Source organism: Pleurodeles waltl, chromosome 7 (genome assembly GCF_031143425.1).
Source record: "Pleurodeles waltl isolate 20211129_DDA chromosome 7, aPleWal1.hap1.20221129, whole genome shotgun sequence".
Taxonomy (NCBI): domain Eukaryota; kingdom Metazoa; phylum Chordata; class Amphibia; order Caudata; family Salamandridae; genus Pleurodeles; species Pleurodeles waltl.
This window is the reverse complement of record NC_090446.1, coordinates 296223605-296241959: the sequence shown is the minus strand read 5'-3', so window position 1 is coordinate 296241959 and position 18355 is coordinate 296223605.

The window sequence follows — 18355 nt, the reverse complement described above, 5'->3', positions numbered from 1 at the left end:
TGACCACCACCTTATCACTAACCTACCAATATCACCACCCTACCACCACCATCCATCTACCATCATCCTACCCAACACCACCATAGCCACTAACCACTACTATCCTAACCTAACTACCACCAACATCCTAACCACTATCACCTTAACCACTTCAAATCACCACCCTACCACCACCACCCTCACCACAACCACTCCCTTCACCACCCTCACTCCATTCTAACCACCAAGACCACGACCACCACCTTGCCACCCTACAACTGCCCTACAACGACCCTAACCAGTACCCTACCAAGCCCACCTCCCTACTACCACCCTCCCACCAATTTAACTAACATCACCCCATCACCACCATCCTAACCACTACCACCACTCAACCCTAACCACCACCGCAAACATAATCATCTTAAACACCACCCTAACAAACACCACCCTAACAATCACTACAATGACCACCACCCTAACCACCACCAATACCCTAATCCACACCCCCCACCCTACCATCACCATGATCACCACCACCTTAACCAAAACCACTGCTTTAACCACCACCCTGTCACCACCAACTTAACAGCCTACCCCTATCAGAACCCCACTACCACCTCATCCACCACCCTAACCACAGCCACCACCACCCCATCCACAACCACCACTGCCCTACCTTAACCACCACACTGCCCTACCCATAATCAAAACCCTAACATTTCTACCCTAACCACCACCACCCTCCAACCACATCCCTCACCACCACAATTCTAACCATCACCATAATTACCATTACCATCACCCTCCCCATCTACACCCTGACCACCCTCCTCACACCCCTCAATACCATCACACCCTAAGCACACCACCACCTTCACATTCACAAACCCACCATTCTAACCTCCCTGTCCGAATCACTACCTTAATCACCACTTTCATCACTACCACCCTAACCTTTCTACCATAACCACCACCACCCTTTCACTCAACATGGCTCTCAATTCCTGCAGATCTTCAACTCAATACTTAATTGTTGTTTTCACAAAAAGTTCTGGCCTACGTTTATGTTTGTTTACTGTAGTGTAACTTGTACTTACTTGAAACTATGCCATTAAGTATCTTGTACACTTAATTCATATCAAAGATTAAGAAACACAAACATGTCTATAGCTAACATTCAACATGCTTGTCTTATCTATAGAAATCAATATCTGACCAATAAGCAGGAAATCCATGGTAGGATCTTGCTGTGAACTCTAGGGTGAGTGCTCGCTGGGCAGATTCATATTTGCATAAACTTCATATTTGATTGCTATGTACATTTTCCTTGCTTTGCAGTAGGAATAAGAAAATATAGTGTTCATCTCATTACATGGCTTGCTTCTAATAAAGCAATCTACAAACGCAGTCAATCTTGCTCCCAGATTGGTTGTGTGGGTTTTCATTTCTCTTCCTGTGTTTGTTTCGCCCCTGGAGCATGGCCTAATTTTTTGTATCCTTCCACTGCTTACTTTTCAGACAGTTTTTTCTTTTTTTGTTAACCACTCCATGAGAGTGCATGTGTTTTCCAGCTGTCTCTCTTGTGTACGTCTTTTCACCCCTACACAAATGCTCTATGTTGCTCTCTCCCGTGTGCTTCTTCGCCGCTCCCCTCGGCGTTGTGGTTGCTCTTCTTCCCTTCTCCCCAGCACTGTTTTATTACCCGTGTGCTTCCCCCCATTTCACGCTGTGCTCTCACTTGTGTGCTTCTGTTTCTTTGTGTTCCACATTGCTCTCTCATGGTCATGTTGAGTAGTCCTATCACTGCCCTTCATGTTGCTTCTGACCCCACCAACCAGATCCTTGCCCGCTTCCACGCCCTCCATGTTGCTTCCACTCCCATTCTCCTTGTTGCATGCCTCCCGCTGACCTTTTAAAAAAAAATGCTTTGGCACTACCTTTCTGTTCTTTTAGTACCAATCTAACTTGGTTTAGTAAATTAAAATAAAAGAAAGCCCCATTAATTTTGTAGGTGCGTCCATGTGTGCTTCACTTGCCAACAATTTGACGCAGTCACTGATGCCGTGTCATAGCAGCTTTTTTTATGTCCTCTCTAGCTACAGAACATCGCTAAAAACCATTAGTAAACCCAATAGTTCCCAAAAGCTAGACCAAGTGGCTTTGCCAATGCTTGTTAAAGTAGGCTGCACCTCATCCACCTTGTCCTGTCAATGAATCATCTGGCAGTTATGTAGGTTTGTGGTACTTGCATAGAGGATGCTTCCAATGCGCTCTAGTCCATCTTGCAGTGTCTGGTGGATGGAAGTACAGCAACAGGCTGCACCCAAATAAGTAAAGCACATTCACTCCTCACTGGGCCTTGAGAAGAGGTTTGGGATTGACACTAACAATCCTGGCGAGGGGGGGGGAGCGCAGTTCTAGCTATGGTATGAAGTAGCTGGCCTGTTCTCTTGCTTCCAAACCCTCCTTGCCAACCTACTGACTATGACATCCATACTTATAGGGGAATCACAGTAGTTGGCGGTGATGCATTTGAAGCCTATTTATTCCATCCATATGGTCATTCCCCCGAACTTCAACTCCCTGAACAGTTGAAAACCATGGTATCTGACAGATTGACATGAATAAATCCTTTCTAGGCTCTGGTCTTTCAAAGATGAGGAGAGCATACCCGCTCCTCCTGCCTGTTTATTTAGAGGATGAAGATCCATGATACATCCTCACCCCCACACATCCTCTCAAGTTATAGTTCTATTTATGGCTAGATCCTTGTTAAGAGGAAGGCCACACACCAGCATCATGTTGTGTACCAGCGATTTTGGTCACACACGGCAGATACCTCGCAGCCCCCAGGCAGTAAAGGACTGCTATAAGCTATAGGGATCAGAGGAAACTGAGAAGTGTGCTCGATGACAACTCCTTTATATACTGCTTCAAGAAGAATCTATTTTAGGACGGACAATCAACTCTGCCAAGAGACTGGGTACGTTGTTGATTAATTCCCCCGTAGCTCCTCCAGGCTACCTCTCTGGTTAGCAAACACTTGGAAACATAAGGACTGGTATCCTAAAGACTTTTATTGTACGCGATCTAGTACAAAAAAATAAATACCACAATAGTAATAAGAATCAAATATATATATATAAAGGCAATACCGAACATAAGGAATATATTCAGGAAAAAGTGGTCATTTTATTAGTTTTTGTATAATTTTACTAGGTAGCCTTTCCCGAATGATTTAATTAGGAAAGATGAGCTCCATAATCAGAATACCAGGAGCAAATACTGAGAGCAAACCAGCACACAATTGCACTAGTGCACTAAGTGCGAATGTGTGTTTGGCTGGCTGTCTGAGGCCGCCCAAACACACATGTGCACTTAAGTTTCTCCAGCCTGGCTGTATGCACATCTGGACTGATGAAACAGCACGGACCCCAGGCTTGTGTTTGGGTGGCACTCCAAGCCGCTCAGACCAATCCTGACGCTGCTTACAAGCACTGTTTAGCATGTATGCAGCGCCAGGATTGCCTGTGCTGGGGTCCCGATGAATGCTGGGACACCACAAGAAGACCAGAGGGGTAACTGGGCAAGAGACGGTGGCGGGAAAAAAGTATGTTTTTTTTTTTAATTATTATATTTTTTTATTTGTCCCCCATTCATCCCTCCACCCCTTGAGATTTGTGGCACCGCTTGGAAGCCAAAGATGATGGCTGCAGCCAGGACTAGCCCAGAGGCTCTAACCTGACGTCCTCTTCCTTCTACTCCCCCGGCAACGGGAGATGAGGCTCCTGCACAGCTGATTCAAGTCTCCTGCTACCCTTGAGGCACTCTGGAGGACGGACGTCAATGAGAAAACGACTGTGGCTGGGCCCGACAAGTGGAGCCTCTCCCGATTCTGTGATTTTCTGACAAGAGCGCAGTGGTGCCTGATTGGTGTCCCGGGAACTGGGGTGTTCCCGGTCCACGCTTAGAGCAATGGGGGCACAGCCAGTCAGAGCAGCCTTGTCTTGCTGCATCCCGCTCCATGGAGACGAGTGGGGATTGGAGTAGGACCTGTTCTAAATTGTTTTGCATGAAGCCCCACATGCTAATGTTAATCTGGGTTAGTTGAGGCTATTCACATGACAACTGAAAATTTGCAGGGACAAATGTTTGACGAGCTATCTTGCTGAATTTTATGTAGCATATAGCGCTATTGCATCTGACTTTGCTATTGATCTGCACCGTTGCCTTAGAATGTGGTGTGATTCAAGCTTTGATTAGACTGGGGTTTCTTCCACCGCTTTGGTCAATTTGTATTGTTTTTGTATGTGTTTCATTTGATTTTGAGAATTTTTGAGCTTTGGGCCCTCTGGGGGTAACGTACGCCTACCTTGCACACATCTGGGTCACTGAGGGGGAATGGGATGTCCAAAGGTGGTGGTGAGAATGAGGATAGGGGGGAACCCCGGCCTTTGTTATCCAGTGAGGCTGGCCCACCTGCTTGTTCTAGCGTGGCGAAGATCCACACGCTGTGATCTCCAGAAATCACTATGATCTTGGGAGCAAACAATCAATCTTGAGATGCCCTGAGGGGTAGACGTCCAAAAGTCCACTGAGGTTAACACTTTTACCTGTGGCATACCACTTACAATCTGCAGACATAGCCTGCTTTGATAGGGATAGGCAGAGACCGGAGGCCGCCAGTACCAGTTGAGCGCACTGAGCCCAGTGGGGCCCTGATGATAGCTGGGAGAGGTGCTGGAGACCACAGATTGCTCACGCCACTCTGTGGTTTTCTGTGAGGGCCTGACAGGTCAACCAGGATGTCTATCACTTCTGGACCTGATTGGGGGCCACTCCAACAAAGACCAACATCCGTAAGCCGGCCCCAGTGGCCAATCCTGCTAATTGGCAGCCCTCGAGCCACTGATGGAGAGGCCTGGGAGCTTGAGACCGCTGGTCCCTGTTGGAAGCACTTCAACCTACAGATTCTCAGAGATCATCAAAGGGGCCCTTAGACTTCTCATGCCTCTCTACATGACAGGCAGGACGGCTTGGAGGAGAGGATAGCCCTGTGCAGAGGGGTTCACACACCCTCAACCAAAACGTGTTGAAAGATAAGGTGGCCTCCCAGAGTAAACAGGGTAAACTTGACATATCTACTCAGGGTGCGACAAAGTCAGCCGATGCTGCATTTGAAGGAGATGGTGACATTTTCACTGCTAACCCAGACACCAGTATGATCTTGGTGGCGATCAATCAATCTTAAGATGCAAAGATAGGTGCTGTGGGCTCTGATGTAATATTTTTGTGCCAAGACCTGCTCAAGGCGGTGAGCAGAATTACTAAGGTGGAGACTACGGTTGCCAACATGGAAGATAGTCTCAGAAATGCAGAGCAGGCTTTGCAGCTATCCTCCATCTCTAAGGACCTGGCAGCAGGGGTGGACGATGTGGAGGGAGGGGCTCGCTAGAATAATCGTCGCTTTGAAAGATTCCCTCAGGGTTGTGAAGGCTTATCCCCTGAAGCATTTCTAGATTAATGACTATGCTCTATAACGCTGCCCACATCACTCTCCTCCTGCTTCGTAGCTGAGAGGGCACACAGAACCCTACATCAGAAGCTGCCCCCGCTTGACCTGTGATTGCATAAATACTCAGCTATCTAGACACGGATGCCATGCTCCGTCATTCTCGATCTCAGGACTTCCTTCAGTTCCAGTCCCACAACATAATTTTTCCAGACTAAACCAAACTGGTCCAAGAATGGTGCAGCTCATTTAGTGAAGCCAAGAAAAAGTTTCTTAGCCTTCACATCCGCTACATGCTATTGTTCTCCGCTAAACTCAAAATTATCTTATATTCCAAGACCTTCTTCGATAACCCAGAGGCCACATTACAGTGGGCTGGTTGGTTCCAGCTGCAGCCACATACCTGGCATCCCTTCAGGTGGCTGCCTTGGAGGGGATGACAGGCTGGTCCACTCTACAATGTACAAGGAACAGGGGGAGCAAAAGGAAGTACTTGCTCTCTATCTGGCTAAGGAGACCCAATGAACCAGCCACTACACATACTCCTCTGAGTAAGGTGACCGGGAGCAGACTCGATCCCCCCAACAGTGGAGTTGATACGAACTGCCTCACCTGATCTTCTATCGATGTAACTTTTTTGTGACAGACCTGCACCTGAAGCCTCTGCAAGTGGTAACATGCATGTCCATCTCCCTGCACTGACAGCAGCTGGGGCTGAGTGACTGTAGGTCCAATTTTTACTTGCCTGGGGGCTATGGGCTCTCTGCGGGAGTGGGGGCACCTTGGTGTACAGCCCCTCTCGCTGGACAGGGCCTGACCCCTGGAGCTGATTGATCAAAACTGATGATAGTTTGATATGGGTGGGATTCATTGGGACAGAATGGGTCTACCACCCTACCTGGTGTTGGAGGCTGTTCCTTAACAGGTATTTCATGTTCTCAGAGTATACAACTATAGTTACTGTTTTGGCTTTTGTTATGATACCCAGTTTTTCTCTCAATTATTGGTTTATTTGCAACACCCAAAAGAAACTGCCCCACAGACTGCCAAATGCGAAACAGTCCATGATTTAGAGTTGCACATTCAAACAGTGGAAGGCTGCTATTCCCTTCAACTCCAACCCAGGGCTGTTTATTGATAAACAATGCTGAATCGCAGTTGCAACACCTACTCCTTGATAAGGCCAAGACAGTCTGGCTTGCATCACAGTCCCCGATATATCAAAAGGGAGAGAAGGCTAGCAAACAATTGAACTCAATTTGCTCTAATATCAGGCATCATACGCTGATCCTATATTTGATAGACTCCACTGACTCATTAATTTCTGGGGATGACGCTATGGGGCAACAGTTTGCTCGCTCTATTTTGAGTTATACTCTGATCACAATCACTTACCGGACATTCATATTGTTCAATTTGGGTCAGACCTGCCACTGTAAACTGTATCAGAAGCTGACACAGTGATGCTGGATGAAGCCTTCACCTCAAGGAACTAAAGATAGTCCCGGGTGACTTACAGTCTGGGAAGATAATGGGCCCCAACGGGGCTCCATGTGAGTTCTTTAAACTATGTATGGACTAACTCTGAGACTCCTTAGAGGTGGTCCTGAGCGAAGTGGTTAAAGGGATGCAGCTTCTGTCTGATTTCCGAAAGGGAGGGATAGTAGTCCTCCCTAAACAGTGTAAACCCCCAGATCAATGCTCCTCCTACTGCTCGATCTCCCTTATAAATAAGGAGGTTAATATCTTGGCCAAAGCCATGGTGAATTGCCTACTTAAGGTTATACCCTCCCTAATCCACCCCACCCATGTGGGCTTTATGCCTTATTGCACCAGCAGATATAACAGCAGGTTGAAAAATGCACTTGCTCTAGCTAACTGCTTAGCTGGCCCAGAAGCAGTTTTGCTAGCGGACATACAAAAGAATTTGACTCAGTGGACTGGAGTTATTTATTCTCATTGCTCCACAAACTCCATGATGATCCAGAGTATATGAAATATGTCCAACTACTTTCAACACGTTTAACTGTTTTTGTTCCAATGAGAGCTGTGGTCGATAGGCCGTTCCCAATCCAGAAGGGCACATGTCAGGGATTGGTCTGTCCCCACTACTCTTCGTGCTAGCAATAGAGCCCCGGGCCGAGTGGCTTTGTATTGATGCACAGGTACAATGTTATGAGGGGTCCCTTGAATAGAATCTTGTTTTATGGGGATGATCCACTGATTTTCCTCACCGAACTAGATACCTTTGCTCCCCGACTACTTCAAGTTCTACACTTTTTTCAGGGAGACATCGGGCCTTTGGATCAACACACCGAAATCCACTCTCTTCCCAATTCCCCCTACCTTCAAATTCTGGAATGGGCCGCTGGCCTTGAGATAGTTACCTACACCTTTAAATACTTGGGAGTGCAGATTGCTTTAGACCCTTCTGTGGTTTGGGAACTGAATATTCAACCCCTCCTGGATGCACTTGCTGCGGATGTTAAGGCTAATCCGCCCTCTCCCTGTGCCTCATTGGGCACTCAGCCTTCTTCAAAATGATCTCCCTCCTACGATTCTTTATATCAGCTGCACAATTACCCATATCTTCTATGTTGTTCTTGTTTTTTTTAAACAAAGCATTCTATGCTTTGTGGCTTTTCGTCGACGCAAAGATCCCCCTGCATAGCCCTCTCTAATTGCTTCAAGTTCACATATGACAGAGGACATGCAGCAGCTTCCCATTCATTCATTATTAACAAATGGTGGTACCATACCCAATAAGACACTGCACATGCCTCAGAGAAATGGTCACTACATAGCACCCGGGATACCCAACGTTAGCTCTACAGGGGGTGTGCAGTCTCCTCTTCCAGAAACAAGGGCGGTGCTGTGGAGTTGGGAGGATACATTGGCAATGACTGGTTGGAAGCGAAAGATCATAGTGCATACCCCACTGTGAGGGGGAACTAGACTGGACCAGGTGGCGGCACTGAAAGATTTTTCTAAGTGGGATGCCATAGGTATCTCAGCCTTAAGAGACGTAATGGAGGGCTAAATGCCAAAATCATACTCCACCCTCCAGGAAGAATTTCACTTGCACTGCAGCCAATTTTATCAATACCTTCAATTATGCCACACCTTGACAGCACACACACAGGTACTAGAACTTCCAGAGTATAATCCTGTCAAGGATAAACTCTTCATGGTGGAATTATAAACACATTGGATCGCCCAGGTCTACCGGCCCATAACACACCATATGCCCAACTCCTTTGAAATACTGGGAGCGAGATGTGGGGACACTGACAGATAAGGACTGGATGGAGGGCAGAGCATCCAAGATACTCAGCAATTGCATCCCAACTGCGGCCCATACAACTGAAATATCTTCACAGAGTATACCTCACATGGCATAAGCTCTGGACCAAGAGAAACTTTAGCTCTCCTCCTGCCTTCGGTGTAGGGCATCACAGGGGTACCTTCCTACACACTGTATGGGATTGTTCTGTAATACAAACATACCAGAGACGGATCCTAACATGTCTGGGGCCCATACAGCAGGTTCCTAAATTGATCCTTTCACATATCTCAGCAGAGTTTGAGGGAGACAAATATGCAACCACTTTCCTACGGCTTGGTTGACAGTGGCTAAGAGAGACATTGCACGCCACTGGAAAGCTACCACCTCGCCCTCACTTGCAGAGTGCAAGACGGGCCTAGACTGGTGCCTAAATAGAGAAAAGTCAATATATGAGGCAAGAGGATGCCCCCCAAAACACACAAACCTGCCAAAACTGGGTAGACTACCGATGGATCACCATCACTCACCTGGACGGTCATAAGAATGCAATGAGGACCATCTTTCTTGAATGTATGCAGGCACTGAGGTGTGGGCAGGGAAGTTAGGGAAGCTTGGCGCCTTGCTTGTATGGTTATCGCATTGCAATACAATGTGCAGTTTCTTTATTGTCAAAACTATATAAAATGTGTTTTTTTTTTTTTTAAAGATAATGTTGGGCATCTTTTATATATAAATGCAGTTGAAAGCTAGATCACATTTTACCTATTGAAATTGTTGAAAGTAAAACATAAGCATAACTTGTGGCAATATACAAAACAAATGTCATTCAAAAATCGGGGTCAGAGGTGATATATGTCTTACACTACTTGTCCTAGCACGACCAGCCACATTCCATGCAGCAGAAATGTTCCACCTGTGCAGTAAGAAAGTACTTAAGAATTCTATTACAGCAGGTGCACCAGCATTATAGTAGGCATATTGTATTCTTAAATATTAGCCACACATAACTTGTTGTCTCCACAGCACAATTCACGGGTGCCCTAATTATGTTAGCAGCAGATTTCTGAAGTACCAAAAGAGTTTAATCGGATATGTGCTTGACAGAGCTTGTGCCTACGGCAGCTTAAGTGCGGAGCCACATGTTTAAAGGCGCTCATGAGAACTCACACTTCAGCTCATACGTGACATTTGACTGTTATGACACCATTGCATTTCCAGTGCTACTTTACCTGAAATCAGATATGCCATTTGGGGTTATCCAATTGCTCTCCGTCTGTACGGGTCAGAGCACAAGCACTGGGATAGGCTTAGTAGCCTCTGAGAAATAAACAAGCATATCCAGTCAAGAGAATGTTGGGGGGGGGGGAGGGGAGAGGGGCGCACAAACACGTTCGGAGACTACATGAGAGAGGATAACTAAACTCGCCCAGTTTACACAGAAATCTGCCCTTTAAGGTTGGACAACATATATCCTAATGCCTTTCAACATTCTTATTTTCCAGGGCTCTTGTTATTCTCTCCTCCTCCCTACTTTCTCCTTCATCTTCTTTCCATCCTCCTTTCTCCTAATACCGCATACCCTTCTCATAAACCTGGTGTAAAAATATGTGACTTCACCTATCTCACTCTTCAAAAGATAACTCACATCTAAGAGGGCCGCTCCTTCCAACCCAAAGTACTATACATTTATCAAAAAACAAGAAGAGGAAGAAAGACAAAGGTGTGCTATGTCAAAGAGGGGGAACAGGAATTAGGACGAGAGAAAAGGGGGAACAGAACTATATGAGGGAATGTGGAAGTGAGAGACTTCAACACGGATCCTGGATATCACAACACAGTTACACCATAGCCTGGTAACATCATCAATGGCAATGATTTAAAAATAAAACAAAAACAGTCCCATCTGTATTCAACTAACGATAGGTCATTGAAACTTCAGGTTTAGCAACCTGTGGATATGGGATTAACAATATTTAACCTTGGTGGGTAGAATAATGAAAACAATAATAATGAATTCTTCTGGCATTTCCTGCTGAAATTAAAAAACAATTATTTTAAATATTCAATCTGTAGCAATATCATTTGTTTGGAAATAGACCCCGGGAATGTCAGAGGCACATGCAAAAACCAATGTTGAAGGCGTGGTAGATGTGAAACCTGGTAACAGAAGATGGCTGAATGGATTATTCACAAGCTGCACACAACAGTGACACTACATCATAGCCATAAAAAAAGAAAGTTACATTTTCTTGTTAATAGAATGTATACTCTTGTTACAGATGATCCCATACTTGGAGGAACTATCTTACCCAAGAAGAGGCAGAGAAGGGTATCAGGACACGGCCTTTAAACTTCGCCTAGTGTGGCGTAATTCTTTAGTACAAGGTCATAGGCATAAAAATGTGAATGCGCTGCCCATTTTATCTTCACCACCAATGCAATGACATGAGTGGCCAAAAGAGAGAAGTCTGTATCACTCACTTAACCACATTTAATATAGAAAATATTTCAGAAAGTCTATCTAAAATTAGAAAGTAGGAATCTGTTGAAATAGATTATATTACATCCAATTAAGAGACGATTAGTATTTGCATACTTTTCCTGGGAGGAAGGCGGTAGAAAAGGCTTACCCGGTGATAAGGAGGATTCTACATTTGCAATTGTTTCGTTCTTTGTGGGACATTTCACATGCAATATTTCAAGATTTTTGGAGATCTAATTTACTTCAGTTGTAAGTTAATTTAAAAAAACCTTCACTTGAAGCGAAGAATAACTTACACATTCTGGTCTATTCTTTGTGGAAAACAGAAATCAGAGAGTAGAAGCATTTGAGGGTTGAATCAATAGAGTGCCACCTATCCAAATCGTACTATATAGAGTTACGGATTAGTTAGCAAAGATTCAAAGGCCATGTTTAGTTACTGAAAAGTTAAAGCCCTAAAAGTGGTATGGCATATTTACTTCACATATAAGGTCACTTAGATTTCTAGTTCCATGGGCAATTTGAAAGAAAAACTGGAATGAAAGAGGAGGATTGCCATCCTGTGCAAAACGTCCATTCTGTTATGTAAAGGATATAATTCTTCAGTTACTAAAACAAACTGTGGTTCCTCCATTTCTCCCTGAAGAAAATCTTCCCCTTCATATTACCAGATCAATACAGAGCACAAAAATCCAGTCCTTTTTAGCATTATGTATTGCATCGATTATACAGGATGGTTGAAACTTGACTTCTTAATTTTATGCCGAGCACATAGGAAAAAGGGTCAACAACTGCACTAATGGTATGTTGCTTGGTAACCACCTGTACAATCCAGTGTGGTGCGGGCATCCTATTTCTCAGTTTGAATTACATAAAACACCCCTCAAAGATTGTGGCCCCAAAATACATAATAGAAATGTTGAAAACGTAAAACAAGATGTTTTTACTAAAGCAATCAACAAATAAAATGTTTATTATTCATTATAGTAACATATTTAAGAGGGACATAGTGGGAGACCAATGGCGCTGAAAGCGCAGCAGAGCAGGTGTACGGATGCAGTCAATAATCTTTTAAGAACAAGACCATTCTTAGTATAGCTGTTGTAAGAATTTTGAGCATTAGTTGAGGAGGCTGAGAATTGACTTCAAATAATTATCATATCAACAGTGGCTCCTGTGTAATGGCCCAGGAGCGTTGCCTCACTGCTCAGCGCTAACAAATGAAAAATAAAATGATAATAAAACAAGCTTATTATAATTTTATTTTTTATTCCCTGACTGAGCCTTGCAAGTGTAGGGAAGGGCCAGGCCATGGCAGGCAGAAGGAGTGGTCGGCACTGTAAGTGCGCATGTTGATTTGGCCGTCCGTCTTAGGACAGCCAAACAGACATGCACATTTACACTCCAACCCAGCTGTGTTGTACAGCCGGATGGAGAAAAGGCACAGGCTTCCTGTCACTGAGCGACCATTAAAACAGCCCACTTAGAGCACTCCCGGTGCTGCTCTCATGCTAGGCAACAGCATGAGAGCAGCGTCCGCTTTGGGTGTGGAGTCTGGGAACCTGTGCTGTGTGGCCATCTGGAGCGCAGGAGCACCAGGGTGGCCAGCACAGGACCGGGAGCGGCAGGTAAGTGTTTTGGTTTTTTAAAAATTATTGTTCTCCCCCGTGCTGCCCCACCACTTTCTGTTACCAGCAGCCGCCACCGATCATAATATAGGTCAGTGTTAACTACTACAGTCACTAAATAAGCCTGTGCTTAGCCCTGGTGTACCTAGCAACAAAGCAGTCAGGGTTAAATTAGCGGAAATGTTCAAAATATATGCAGCACTCAAACAATAATAAAGTGAAAACACAACACAAGAAAAAATCCAAACAAATTAAAGAAAAATGGAGAATAATTTACTAAATAAAATGACAGTAAAGCAACAAAAATCCAATCAGATATTGAGACACGATTTTTTAAAGTTTATCTGTTGTTGCTAGACCGGTCAAAGGCAAAAATTAAGGCCGACCACACTGAACTGCCAGTCACATACAAGGACCAGGTTTGTGCCAGTGGAAATTTTACCTTCTGACTTACAAACATTTCTGGAGAAAAAATGGTCACCAACTATTCGAAGGGCAAGCTGGATCTGAACCGAGGCTCAATGACTGTGGCCTGCAGATGAGCGGGGTCCCAGTGAAGTCATCAACTAAGGCAGAAATGGTCAGAACTGGCGAAGTACATGACCAGGAAGGCTGCTATCAATTGTATGCCGTCTGTGTCTTTTCAGGAGGTCCGATCTCCTTCAGCGGGGCAAACTGACAAGTTAAGGTAGACCAGCGATTAGACATTGACGGTTGTGGTTTCAACAGCTGCGACTTAAAAAATTACCCCAGTCCCAGTCGGTTCTCAAGAAAGAAAGTTGTCCAAAGGTTTCAGAGACCCACTTGCAGTTTGAAAACTGTAGGAGTACACCCTTACACTACCCAATGGCTAAGGACCTGGGGGCACGACTTGGAGGTTAGGACTCACTCCAACAGAGGACAGAAGCACAGTCCTGTCAGGTCTGGTTGGAAATGGTCAGCTGAGGAGTTACAAGGAGAGAGGCCTTTAGAAGCTTGTTTTGTCCCTGTAGCTCAAACAGGAGGTTTGTACCCTGACACTTGGCGTATCTTCTGGGGTCCTGGGTTCAAGACAAGCAGGTCCAGTCTTCTTTAAGGTTCTTCAGACAGCAGTGCAGTCCTTCTTCTGGTTCTCTACTGGTCCAGGAGCATCCTGACAAGAGGTCTGTGCGGTCTACATTTATGTCCAGTGCCAGTGAGTGGAGGGGCAATCCTTTGTCCTCTCCCTTAAACCGGTTATGGTCAGTTCCTCTGGGTTTAGAGCCAGTCTGACTAGAGAGACCAAAGAGGCCGAAGTGTAAGCATTATGTGCCAGTGAGTGGGTAAGCATCCTTTGAAGCTCAAGAAAGGGTCGGGTACATACCTCAGGCCACCCCTCTAGGAGCAATACACATCTCACCACAGGAAAGCGTCAGGGGTCACTGGCAGAAAAGTCTATTAGTTCCAGGAGGAAAATGACAGTCTTCTAAAACTGTCCTTTCCAAATTAGTAATCAATTCTGACATGACCATTATTTTTTATTTTAAATTACTATAAAAATGAGTCCTTGGAATATTTTCTAGCTAATCACAAACTGAATGTGGCACTTATTAAATGTGATTGATTATGCTTAAAGTCTCTACCAGGGATCCTTTCTATCAACTATGAAAAGATTACAACAGTCTCAGAACTCTGCGGCCAGACTACTCCTACATGTAAAGCTACAAGCCCATCTCCCCTGCCTTGAACCATTATGGATTGAGTATCTAGATTTATTAAATACAACCGGTTCTGATGAAGCATAAACAGGCACATTATCTGTAACGAGGGCTGAGGATGTATTTGACCTGATATGTAACCATAAAAGAATGAGGTTTGTTAAATAATGACAGAAAGAAAGACTTCTACAAGAGGCATTGCAATACTGGAGGACCACCTGACTAATAAGGCATCCTGATAGGTAATGGAAAATTGAGACAAATTGCCTCTATCATATCACATGCCAAGAAGAACAAAGGCAGCAGGAGAACCAGGAAGGAGCATGAGTTTTGCTCGGCAGGACTTGACATGTAATATATGTAATGAAGCTTGAATCAGATTATTTATAGACTATAAATAAAATGCAGAGATTGTGGGAGGTCCATGTAATTAATGTGCATGTTATAACAATAATTAGTTCATTGTAAAGGGATTGTTCATTCCAATGCACACTAAACATTTTGCTTTTTCCTAAATAGATTCTGTAGTATAATCATGATTTGGAATATAATTAATTACTGAAACTCATTCCTGTGGATTCTTCAATCTTTATTCTGAAGTATGACACGACGTATCACATGATGGGTGCCACATTGTTCCGCATCCTCACCCCACAGGTTCATAAAGCAAACATTCTTCTGTGGAATTGGTGTTCTCTGCTCTATAGGTTATACCTGGTAACCTGGACAACAATTTAAGGTTGTGTGATCGTTGGTCCACAGGGAGTATGGACTGAATCTACAATAACAAAAACTCTTTCCAGCATCTGCCACCTCTCAACTCCACTTGGAGTAGGCCACATAGCAAACTTTTGGACAGTCCTAGACAAGGGTTGCACACCTGCCTGTCCAGCTAACTCCACTTTGGTGCAAACATCTATTTGCACAATTGAAAGGGATTTCAAGCAGTATTAATCCATGTACTAATCGGGCTCGTGCTATTTACCCATGTGCAAACTACATATCCTAGGCCATTTGATGAAATCTAGAGAGAATCTTCTTAGCAAATAGCACAAAATCTAAAGGGTATCATCTTTGAAAAATCCTTTGATGAATCTCTGCTCTTTGGGTTGATTGTTGACACCAGTCAAGTGGGACTTGAGCTATTCTTAGCCAGGATGTGAAGGATAGGGATCGTGTCATCACCTTTATGTCTCACAAGTTCAGGGCTTAATTTGTAAATAAAAACGTGTCGGTGCCTGTGGTGTATCCACATGGAACGGCAGCAATAAACAAGACGCATTCCAAAAAGGTTAGTTGCTCCACACCCCGGGGAAAACCTCCCTAGGATATTTATTACGTAACCAATTAAGACTAATTACACACTCATTACCCCAGTCACGGACTCAACCATCGGGAGGGGGAATTAACAACATTCCCCTTCCTTTCTTCCTCGGTGGCAGAGCCCTCTAAACATAACAGTGCCCAAAGCCCTTCTTTGAAACTAACAGCTGCTGCAATTAAATATGCGAGCACAGAATACTGAGGCAGCATAAACCTCAAGCCATCTCGCATTCATTTACAGCCACCCCCTGTCCCTTCAGCTCACTCCTGTAGCTTTCTGTTTTCTCCCTTTGCACTCTTTTTTAGTTTTTCTCTTCCTCCGTCTTTCCCATAGGTCTTTTGCTCTCAAGGAATGCTTGAGGCAGAGGAATAAGTGCCGGCCTTCACAAATGCGTGCCCAGCACCAGAAACCACTGGCACAAAATAAGCACTGCACAAGTTGAAGGGTTCCAAAACGAAGCACTCTGTCACATAATATGAGCTAATGGCATGTGTATGGGCTATGGCTAAATTTAAAAACTTCTTACGGGGTAGACTATTTCTCATGAGAACTGTTCAAAAACCACAAGTAAGTATATTAAGGAAGGGTGTTTCCAACAAGATGTCTGGTTGCGTTACCAAACTAGCATACAAGATGCAAAAGTGTGTGTTTGATATACAACATATTTAAGGCATATCCAAAGGGACTACTGACTATTTCTCTTAACACATCAGGTAGGGTCTTCTGATAAAGAACATGAAAGCGGAATGATGTGGATGTTGCATACTTGTGGGGAGAGCTCTCTTACAAGCATTCTTTGAGTAGAACGGAGTAGATGGCTGTGGTTACTGAGTATTCAAAAGCGTCTGCACTCATTGACAATGGATGGCCCAGGGATGTAAACCTTGAACCATATAAGGAAGTGAGGGATAAGTTAATGATTGAAGACTAAGTCACTGTCAAGAACCTCTAGAGACAGTAAAGGACAACAGCACCCAGTTCCTTACTGCTGAAATGTCTGAATTCCTTAGCTCATTCAATGTCACTCACCGGAAAGCATTCTTATACCAACTCGCCAACCAGCTCACAAAAAGACCATACAACTGGCTTTGAAAGGTAGCATACTGTCAACATCAGGGCAGTGTGCACTCTACGGGCGACTAGAATGCAAAAACCCTGAACTCTCAAGATAACGTAATTTATGCATTGTGCTGATATGCTGTTGTTTAACCTTTTTCATTGTAGAGTTTAATCCTGAAGACTTATGTTCAAGGTGCATATAAATACTGTTCATTTGCAATGTACTGCTGCATGCTTTCAGAGTGTGTTGGGGTGTGGTCCCTTTCCAGGGCCTTCTAGAAGCTTTCCCTGCAACATGCCTTGGTGTGGTTTGTGGGCTGGGCCCAGAGTCTATATAAGGGAGCCTGCCCAGCTCCACATGCTCACTATTCAGAGGTCCCGGTGCAGAGCAGCAGCAACTTCCTGAGCTCCTGTTCCGGAGGCCTACTTTTATCTTCCAGGCCTTGCCGTTTCACTTTGTTGGTGATTCTTGATCAGGGCGGTAACACGGAGGTCGGGTTGGGCCCCCAATCCCGTTCTCAAAGGCTTTCGAGTTCTTCGGCCTAATTTGCATGATGAAATATTTTGGTCCTTGTGCGTGTGAATGTGCGCTTGGTGTTTTAATGGCATTTACATGCTGAACGCTCAAATCGGCAACACGCGCGATTCATTTCTTGTGCCTCATTCATGTTATTCATTGTGCGCTACCATTTTCCTGACATTTGCATGGTGGCATTCGAATCGGCAAGACGCGCGATTTATTTCTTGTGCTTAATCATGTTATTCATTGTGCGCTACCATTTCCTGGCATTCACATGGTAGCATTCGAATCGGCAAGACGCGCAATTCATATCTTGTGCTTAATTCATGTTATTCATTGTGCGCTACCATTTCCTGGCATTCACATGGTAGTATTCGAATCGGCAAGACGCGCGATTCATATCTTGTGCTTAATTCATGTTATTCATTGAGCGCTACCATTTCATGCATTCACATGGTGGCATTCAAATCGGCAAAACGTGCAATTTATTTCTTGTGCGTAATCCAGGTTATTCATTGTACGCTACCATCTCATGGCATTCACACGGTGGCCTTTGAATCGGCAAGACGCGCAATTAATATCTTGTGTTTAATTCATGTTATTCATTGTGCGTAACCATTTCATGGCATTTACAAACTCTTGTGGAAATCTACAGTGTGCGTAATTCATGTTCCTGCATTCTAAGAAACTAAAGTGCTAGAATTCTACATGTTATATTGTGTGTGCATAATAAGTCCCCTAAATACATTTCCTATGGTGTTACAGGATTCATTCAGATTATTTTCTTGTCCTCATGCAAAACACTATGCTTGAATTTGAAAACGTAATTCTAGAAGGTTCTGATGTTTTCTAATCCATGTGTAACATTTCATTTGAGAGGTTCATT